We start from the raw sequence: 7,468 nt of genomic DNA on the forward strand, positions 1-7,468 counted from the left end.
ATTGTCAAGCAATTTGCAACAATCCACAAGCATATAAGGAAGAATAATGACTCAAATAAAATTCTAACACCATGTAAAAAGGAAAGAAGAAGAAAAAAATATGAATAATAAAAAGAAAAAGAAAAGAAAAGAAAATAACATATAAAATAAGAAGAATGATAGAAAAGAAAAAGGGTGAAGAAGAAAATAAAACCTTGGTAATGGAGGTGAGAAAGATAGAGAGTGAAAGGTGAGATAGAAGGAAAGAGGGAGGAGGAAGAAATAAGGAGGGAAAAGAAAAATTAGGATTTGGAGAGAAAAAGATATGATAACTGGCAAAATTAGGTTGAGTTGTGCGGCGCAAGCGACGCGACCGCGTGGGACACGCGATCGCGCGATTGCGCTTCAGGTAAGGTGACACAGTCGCGTCAGTCACGCGGTCGCGTGACCCATGTTAGGCTTCTGGCGCGAGTGCAGCCTCGCGCCTGCACAACTCTCTATTCAAATTGATGTATATGCCAACATTAGGGTGACGCGATCGCATGGGCATGCGATCGCGTGAGTGGGCTTCAGAAGGGAGCGACGCGGACGCGTCGGCGACGCGGCCGCATGATAAGGATTGTGCGTCCAGCACCAATCCAGCACCACTCTCGCACAATATTTCGTTGTGCACCCTTTTTACGTCGAAAATCAGGGCACGCGGCCGCGTGGAAGGTCATTATTTCCAGGTGATGCGGATGCGTGGGTCATGCATCTGCGTGGGTACAATTGCGCCATTGGCATGCCTCCAGCCACGCTCCAGCATGACTCTCTGTTCGTTTTTATTTTTTTCTCCCCTCTCCTTGCGATGCGGACGCGTCGCTGATGCGGTCGCGTCGCGTGGCATTTTTTTTTAATAAATATGCAGATGCAGATGCACGAAAGTACTGAGAAAGAGAAGAGTTATTGAATATGAAAAACTAAAAATAAAGAAAAGAACGATCATACCATGGTGGGTTGTCTCCCACCTATCACTTTGCTTTAACGTCCGTAAGTTAGACGCTCCACTAGCTCAATCTTCTGCTATGTGGGGATCCTCCAAGAGGAAGATTTGAAGCTCCTTGTTTTTCTGCATCTTCTCGCCATGGTATAGCTTTAGGCGTTGTCCATTAACTTTGATAAGTTCAGAACTTGAAGGATGACTTAGGTGATAAATTCCGTACGGTTCAGCCTTCTCTACTCTGTATGGACCTTCCCATCTGGATCTCAACTTGCCTGGCATGAGCCTCAGTCGAGATTTGTAAAGGAGGACTAAATCCCTAGGCTGGAACTCTTTTTTCTTGATGTTCTGATCATGTACAGCCTTCATCTTCTCCTTGTATAGTTTTGAGTTCTCATAAGCTTCTAGGCGAAGGCTTTCCAGTTCTTGCAATTGCAACTTTCTTTCAGCTCCGACTTTCCCAATTTCCATGTTGCACTCCTTGACTGCCCAAAAAGCTTTGTGCTCCACTTCAACTGGGAGATGACAAGCTTTTCCATAAACTAAGCGGAAAGGACTCATCCCAATGGGTGTTTTATATGCTGTTCTATATGCCCAGAGTGCATCTTGTAGCCTGGTGCTCCAGTCTTTTCTATGAGGTTTGACTATCTTCTGCAAGATATGCTTTATTTCTCTGTTTGACACCTCGGCTTGCCCATTGGTCTGAGGATGGTATGCTGTTGCAACCTTATGAATTATCCCATGCTTCTTCATTAGTCCTGTTAGTCTCCTGTTACAAAAATGGGTGCCTTGATCGCTCACGATTGCTCGTGGGGATCCAAAGCGATAGGTAATATGGTTTCTCACAAAGGAAACAACAGTGTTAGTATCATCAGTGCGGGTAGGGATTGCTTCCACCCATTTTGAAACGTAATCTACAGCTAACAATATATAAAGATGTCCATTAGAATTTGGAAATGGACCCATGAAGTCAATGCCCCAAACATCAAAAATTTCACAGAAAAGCATAATTTGTTGGGGCATCTCATCCCTCCTGGATATATTACCAAATTTTTGGCATGGGGAGCAAGATTTACAAAATTCAGCAGCGTCTCTAAAAAGAGTAGGCCACCAGAATCCACAGTCCAAGATTTTTCTAGCAGTTCTTTGAGGGCCAAAATGTCCTCCACTCTCAGATGAGTGACAAGCCTCTAAGATGGACTGGAATTCTGATTGAGGCACACACTGTCTAATTACCTAATCAGCAACACATCTCCATAAATATGGGTCATCCCATATATAATATTTAGACTCGCTTTTCAGCTTGTCTCTTTGATGCTTAGAAAAGTTAGGAGGAAATGTGCGGCTAACTAGATAATTAGCTACAGGTGCGTACCAGGGAGATACCTCAGATACTGCTTGTAGGTTATCAAATGGAAAATTATCAGCTATAGGAGTGGGGTCATCCTTAATGTGCTCAAGGCGACTCAAGTGGTCTACCACTAAATTCTGGTTACCACTCCTATCCTTTATTTCTAAATCAAATTCTTGTAATAGCAGTATCTAACGTATAAGCCTTGGTTTGGACTCGTTTTTAGCTAATAGATACTTAAAGCTGCATGATCCGAATACACTACTACTCTAGTACCAAGTAAATAAGCTCGGAATTTATCCAGAGCAAAAACAATAGCAAGAAGTTCTTTCTCAGTAGTAGTATAATTGGATTGGGCAGTGTCTAAAGTCTTATACGCATAAGCAATAAGAAAAGGGTCCTTACCTTCACGCTGAGCCAGCGCTGCTCCTACTGCATGGTTGGAAGCGTCTCACATGATTTAAAACGGATGGCTCCAGTCTGGTCCTCTCACAATTGGGGCTCGAGTCAGGGCGGCTTTCAGCTTATCAAACGCTTATTTGCAATCTTCACTGAACTCGAACTCAATATCCTTCTGTAGTAATCTGGATAAGGGAAGTGCTACCTTACTAAAGTCCTTAATAAATCTCCTGTAAAAACCTGCATGGCCAAGGAACGAACGGACTTCCCTCACAGAAGAGGGGTAAGGTAAACTAGAAATAACATTCACCTTTGCTGGGTCTACAGAAATGCCATTATTAGATACTACATGTCCTAATACAATCCCTTGTTTCACCATAAAATGACATTTTTCACAATTCAATACAAGGTGTGTATTAACACATCTATCTAATACTCTAGATAATCCATCTAAGCAAAGGCTAAAAGAATCACCATAAACGCTAAAATCATCCATAAAAACCTCTATACAGTCCTCAATAAGATCAGAGAAAAGACTCATCATGCACCTTTGGAAAGTAGCTGGTGCATTGCACAAGCCAAAGGGCATTCTCTTGTAAGCATAAGTCCCAAAAGGACATGTAAAAGTGGTCTTTTCCTGATCCTCAGGAGCTATATGAATCCGGAAATAACCTGTGTAACCATCTAAAAAGCAATAATGTGATTTACCTGACAGGCGATCCAGCATTTGATCAATGAATGGAAGTGGGTAGTGATCCTTATGGGTAGCTTGGTTGAGACGCCTGTAATCAATGCAGACTCTCCAAGCATTCTGAACTCTAGTTGCTATGAGCTCTCCATGCTCATTCTTCACTGTAGTGACTCCAGACTTCTTGGGCACCACTTGTACTGGGCTAACCCATTCGCTGTCTGAAATGGGATAGATGATACCTGCTTCCAATAGTCTGGTCACTTCCTTTTTGACAACTTCCAAGATAGTAGGGTTCAATCTTCTTTGGGGTTGACGGACAGGTCTTGCTCCCTCTTCTAAAAATATTCTGTGCTCACATACTTGAGGGTTGATGCCTACTATGTCTGCCAAACTCCCCCCAATCGCCTTCTTGTGCTTCCTCAGTACATCAAGTAACTGCTCTTCTTGTTGAGAAGTAAGTTCCCTTGCAATGATAACCGGAAACTTCTGCTCATCTTCAAGATAAGCATATTTGAGATGTGGAGGGAGGGTTTCAACTCTAACTTCTGATCATGGGCAGGCTCTGGATTATCTGGAGCTTGCGAAAATGGCGAAGTGCCCTCATTGTTAGTTAAGAGGGTCCCCACATTTGGACCTTGTCCAGTGTGCCTCTCTTCGAACTCTTCCTTGTGAACTTCAGCCACAGTTTCATCTATGACATCACACTGGAAGATAGAATGATCCTCTGGAGGGTTGTTTATGACTCCATTCAGATTGAAGATTACTATGCGGCCATCTATTTCAAAGGAGTATGTTCCTGAAAAAGCATCCAATTTGAATTTTGATGTCTTTAGGAATGGTCTTCCAAGTAGGATTGATGATGGCTTATCTGAGTCATTATGGGGCATCTCCAAGATATAAAAATCAGTGGGAAACGTAAGCCCTTTAATGTTCACCAAAACATCTTCAGCAACTCCAGCCACTGTAATAATGCTTTTATCTGCTAACACAAAATGAGCTGCCGACCTTTTTAAGGGAGGGAGCCTCAAAATATCATATATAGACAAAGGCATTATACTAACACAGGCTCCTAAATCACACATGCAATCATAAAATACTACTCCACCAATAGTACAACTAACTATACAAGGGCCTGGGTCACTACACTTCTCAGGTAATCCTCCCATTAAAGCAGATATGGAACTACCTAAAGGAATAGTTTCTAATTCATTAATTTTGTCTTTATGTATACATAAATCTTTTAGAAACCTTGCATATTTAGGTACTTGTTGAATAACATCAAAAAGAGGAACGGTTACCTCAACCTTTTTGAATATTTCTACCATTTTGGGATCGGGTTCCAGCTGCTTCCTGGGCTTCCTTGCAAGTTGTGAAAATGGAATAGGAGTATTGTTTTCTACAATGTCTGTGCCTCTTGGTGCTTCCTCCTGTGGTTGGACTTCTTCTTTTTCAGCTATGTCCTGTATGTCCTCTTCCTCTTCAACATCTTCTATTTCTACTACCTCTTCAGCTGAGGCGTGTTCTGGTGAGCTTGGCTCCTCCTGATTCCTCTCCTGTAGTGTGGTACCGGACCTCAGGGTGATGGCATTAATGCCTCCCTTTGGATTGGGTAATGGTTGAGAGGGGATTCTAGTGGAGCTTGAAGGTTGGTTACTGGAATTTTGCATTGATCTGATCTGTGAAACAAGAGCTTGCAAAGTAGAGGTCAGACCATTCAGACTGGCATTAATGTTATTCATAATGTTATTTTCCATGGTCTGTTGTCTCCGCTCAAAAGATTGTAGTAACTCTTCATTAGGAGATAGAGAAGAATGAGTAAGTTGAGAGGTCTGCTGTTGGGTATTCTGTGGTCCTTGGGATTGCCTCAGGTGAGGTGCTCTATAAGGTTGGTTCTGCTGCCTGTTGTTATTATTATTCCACCTCTGATTTCCCTGATTATCTCTGCCTCCTCTGTTATTGTTGTCCCTCCAATTCTGGTTAGAATTGTCCTGCCATCCATGGTTATGATTTCCACCTTGATTGTACCCTTGGTTGGGGCGATCATAGAAGTTATGAGTGGATGCCACCATGTTGTCTTCCTGTTGGAGTTGCGGGCATTCATCAGTATAATGGCTATAATCAGCACAAATTCCGCAAACTCTCTGTGGGACTAACTATTGGCTTTGCTGTGCTGGAGAAGGTTGAGCTTGCTGAACTTGTTGTTGATTCAATTGCATCTGCTTCAGCAAGTTGGTCATCTCACAGATACTCTGAGTTAGAGCAGCAGTCTCTCTGCTAGAGGATACTTCTGCAACGGCTTTTGAATGGCCTTGCTTCTGTCTGTGGTTCCTGGTGGATTCAGCTAAGTCGCTGATTAATTGCCATGCCTCATCAGTGGTCTTGTACTTCTTCATAGACCCATTTCTAGCACTTTCCAATGTGGTTTTATCTTGGGGTCTCATGCCCTGTGTGACATAACTGAGTAACACTATCTTGTCAATCATGTGGTGCGGGCATGCTTCCAAAAGATTATTGAAGCGCTCCTAATATTCAAAGATAGTCTCGTTGTCATTTTGAACAATAGTGGAAATATCTTTCCTTAGTTTATCAGTAAGATCAGATGGAAAGAACATCTCCAAAAACTCTTTTCTGAGCGTATCCCAGTTGGATACATTTGCCAGAGGTTGAGTGTAGTACCACTCTCTTGCTTTTCCCTCAAGAGAAAATGGGAAAGCTTTCAGCAGAATTGAAGTTTCATCTGTACCATCTCGCCTGACAGTAGAACAGGCTGCTTGGAAATCTCTCAGGTGCTTGATAGGCTCTTGAGCAGGTAAGCCATGAAACTTGGGCATCAAATTGAGCAGTGCGGTCTTTATTTCGAAATCTGTAGCCACCGCTGGGTGATGCGCTTGAAATGGTTGCATTGTAAAATCAGGGGCACCTTCCTCCTGGATGGTAACTCTCCTAGCTGCCATGTCGTCTGCACGTGAATCAACCGAATCAGTAGAACGGGAGCTGGTTTCTTCCTCAAGTTCACTTTCAGATCTGCCCTCGGAGCGGGCTAACAGATGCCGAGCTCGCCTTATTCGTGAAATAGTCCTTTCAATTTCAGGATCGAATATTAGCAAGCGCAGATCAGGAAGTGAACGCGTCATTTGACGAAAGAAACATGCAGCTCATAGTAGCAAAATAAAATAAAATGCAAATAAATAAATTCTAATTAATAACTTTAGCACTCTATTGCAACTCCCCGGCAACGGCGCCAAAAATTGATACGGGCAGAAATTAGCAAATTAAAAATTATTAAAATATATACGTTGCAAGTATAGTTCTTAATTCGCCGGAAATCCGCCTATCAATTTAGAAAGGTGTCACAGAAAATTGAATTTAAAATACTAGGAGTATGAATCCCAGGTCATCTCCCAACGAGTTGCAGAAAGGTGTGCTATTTTATTAATCAGAGGTTTTCAAAAAGGTTTGAATTGGGAAAACAGGAAACTAAATTGGTGAATTTGAATAATGTAAATAAAAGCCTTGACTGGGAATTGATTAGTTGGAATCCCTATTATTGTTGGAATGCTCTCAGGATTAATTGACAATTAAAGGTTATCCTATTTAGTTATCCTTCACTAGGTGAAGGAAAGTCAAACAAGTTGGAATGCTACGTCCGTTCACAAGTTGCAATCCACTTAATTAAAAGGGATTGGTGTTAGTGATTAGAAGGCAATCCAACCATAAACCCAATTACAATTTTTCTTTCAAGCCTTCCAACTCAAAGGTTCCTTTCAATCAATTCCCCATCAAGTTAGGGAACTACTCACTCATTTTAAAGGTAAAATTCATAGCATATAAAAAGGAATTAAGGAAAGACATTGTAAATAAAATTAAATTAGTCAATTAAAAATAAAAGTGATCCTTATATTAAATAACCCTAAGAATATTCCAATGGTAAAATTAAACAAAGCAAAGAACATGGAAGAGTAAGACCAAGTAAAGAAAACGAACTAGAATGACGAAGTCTTGATGAGGTAATAACTCTTCTCAATATCCCAAACTATGAATGTGTAGAGAGAAAACCTAGAGGAGGAGT

At 41.5% G+C, this 7,468-nt stretch overlaps 1 non-coding gene across 1 annotated transcript; it reads left to right on the forward strand.

Annotated features, from left to right (window-relative positions):
* The first annotated feature begins 5,876 nt into the window (after positions 1 to 5,876).
* LOC112761954 (small nucleolar RNA R71) lies at positions 5,877 to 5,984 on the forward strand. Its single transcript, XR_003182320.1, has one exon. It is a non-coding gene; the product is annotated as a small nucleolar RNA R71 (small nucleolar RNA).
* The last annotated feature ends 1,484 nt before the right edge of the window (positions 5,985 to 7,468 follow it).

Source organism: Arachis hypogaea, chromosome 16 (assembly GCF_003086295.3).
Source record: "Arachis hypogaea cultivar Tifrunner chromosome 16, arahy.Tifrunner.gnm2.J5K5, whole genome shotgun sequence".
Classification (NCBI taxonomy): domain Eukaryota; kingdom Viridiplantae; phylum Streptophyta; class Magnoliopsida; order Fabales; family Fabaceae; genus Arachis; species Arachis hypogaea.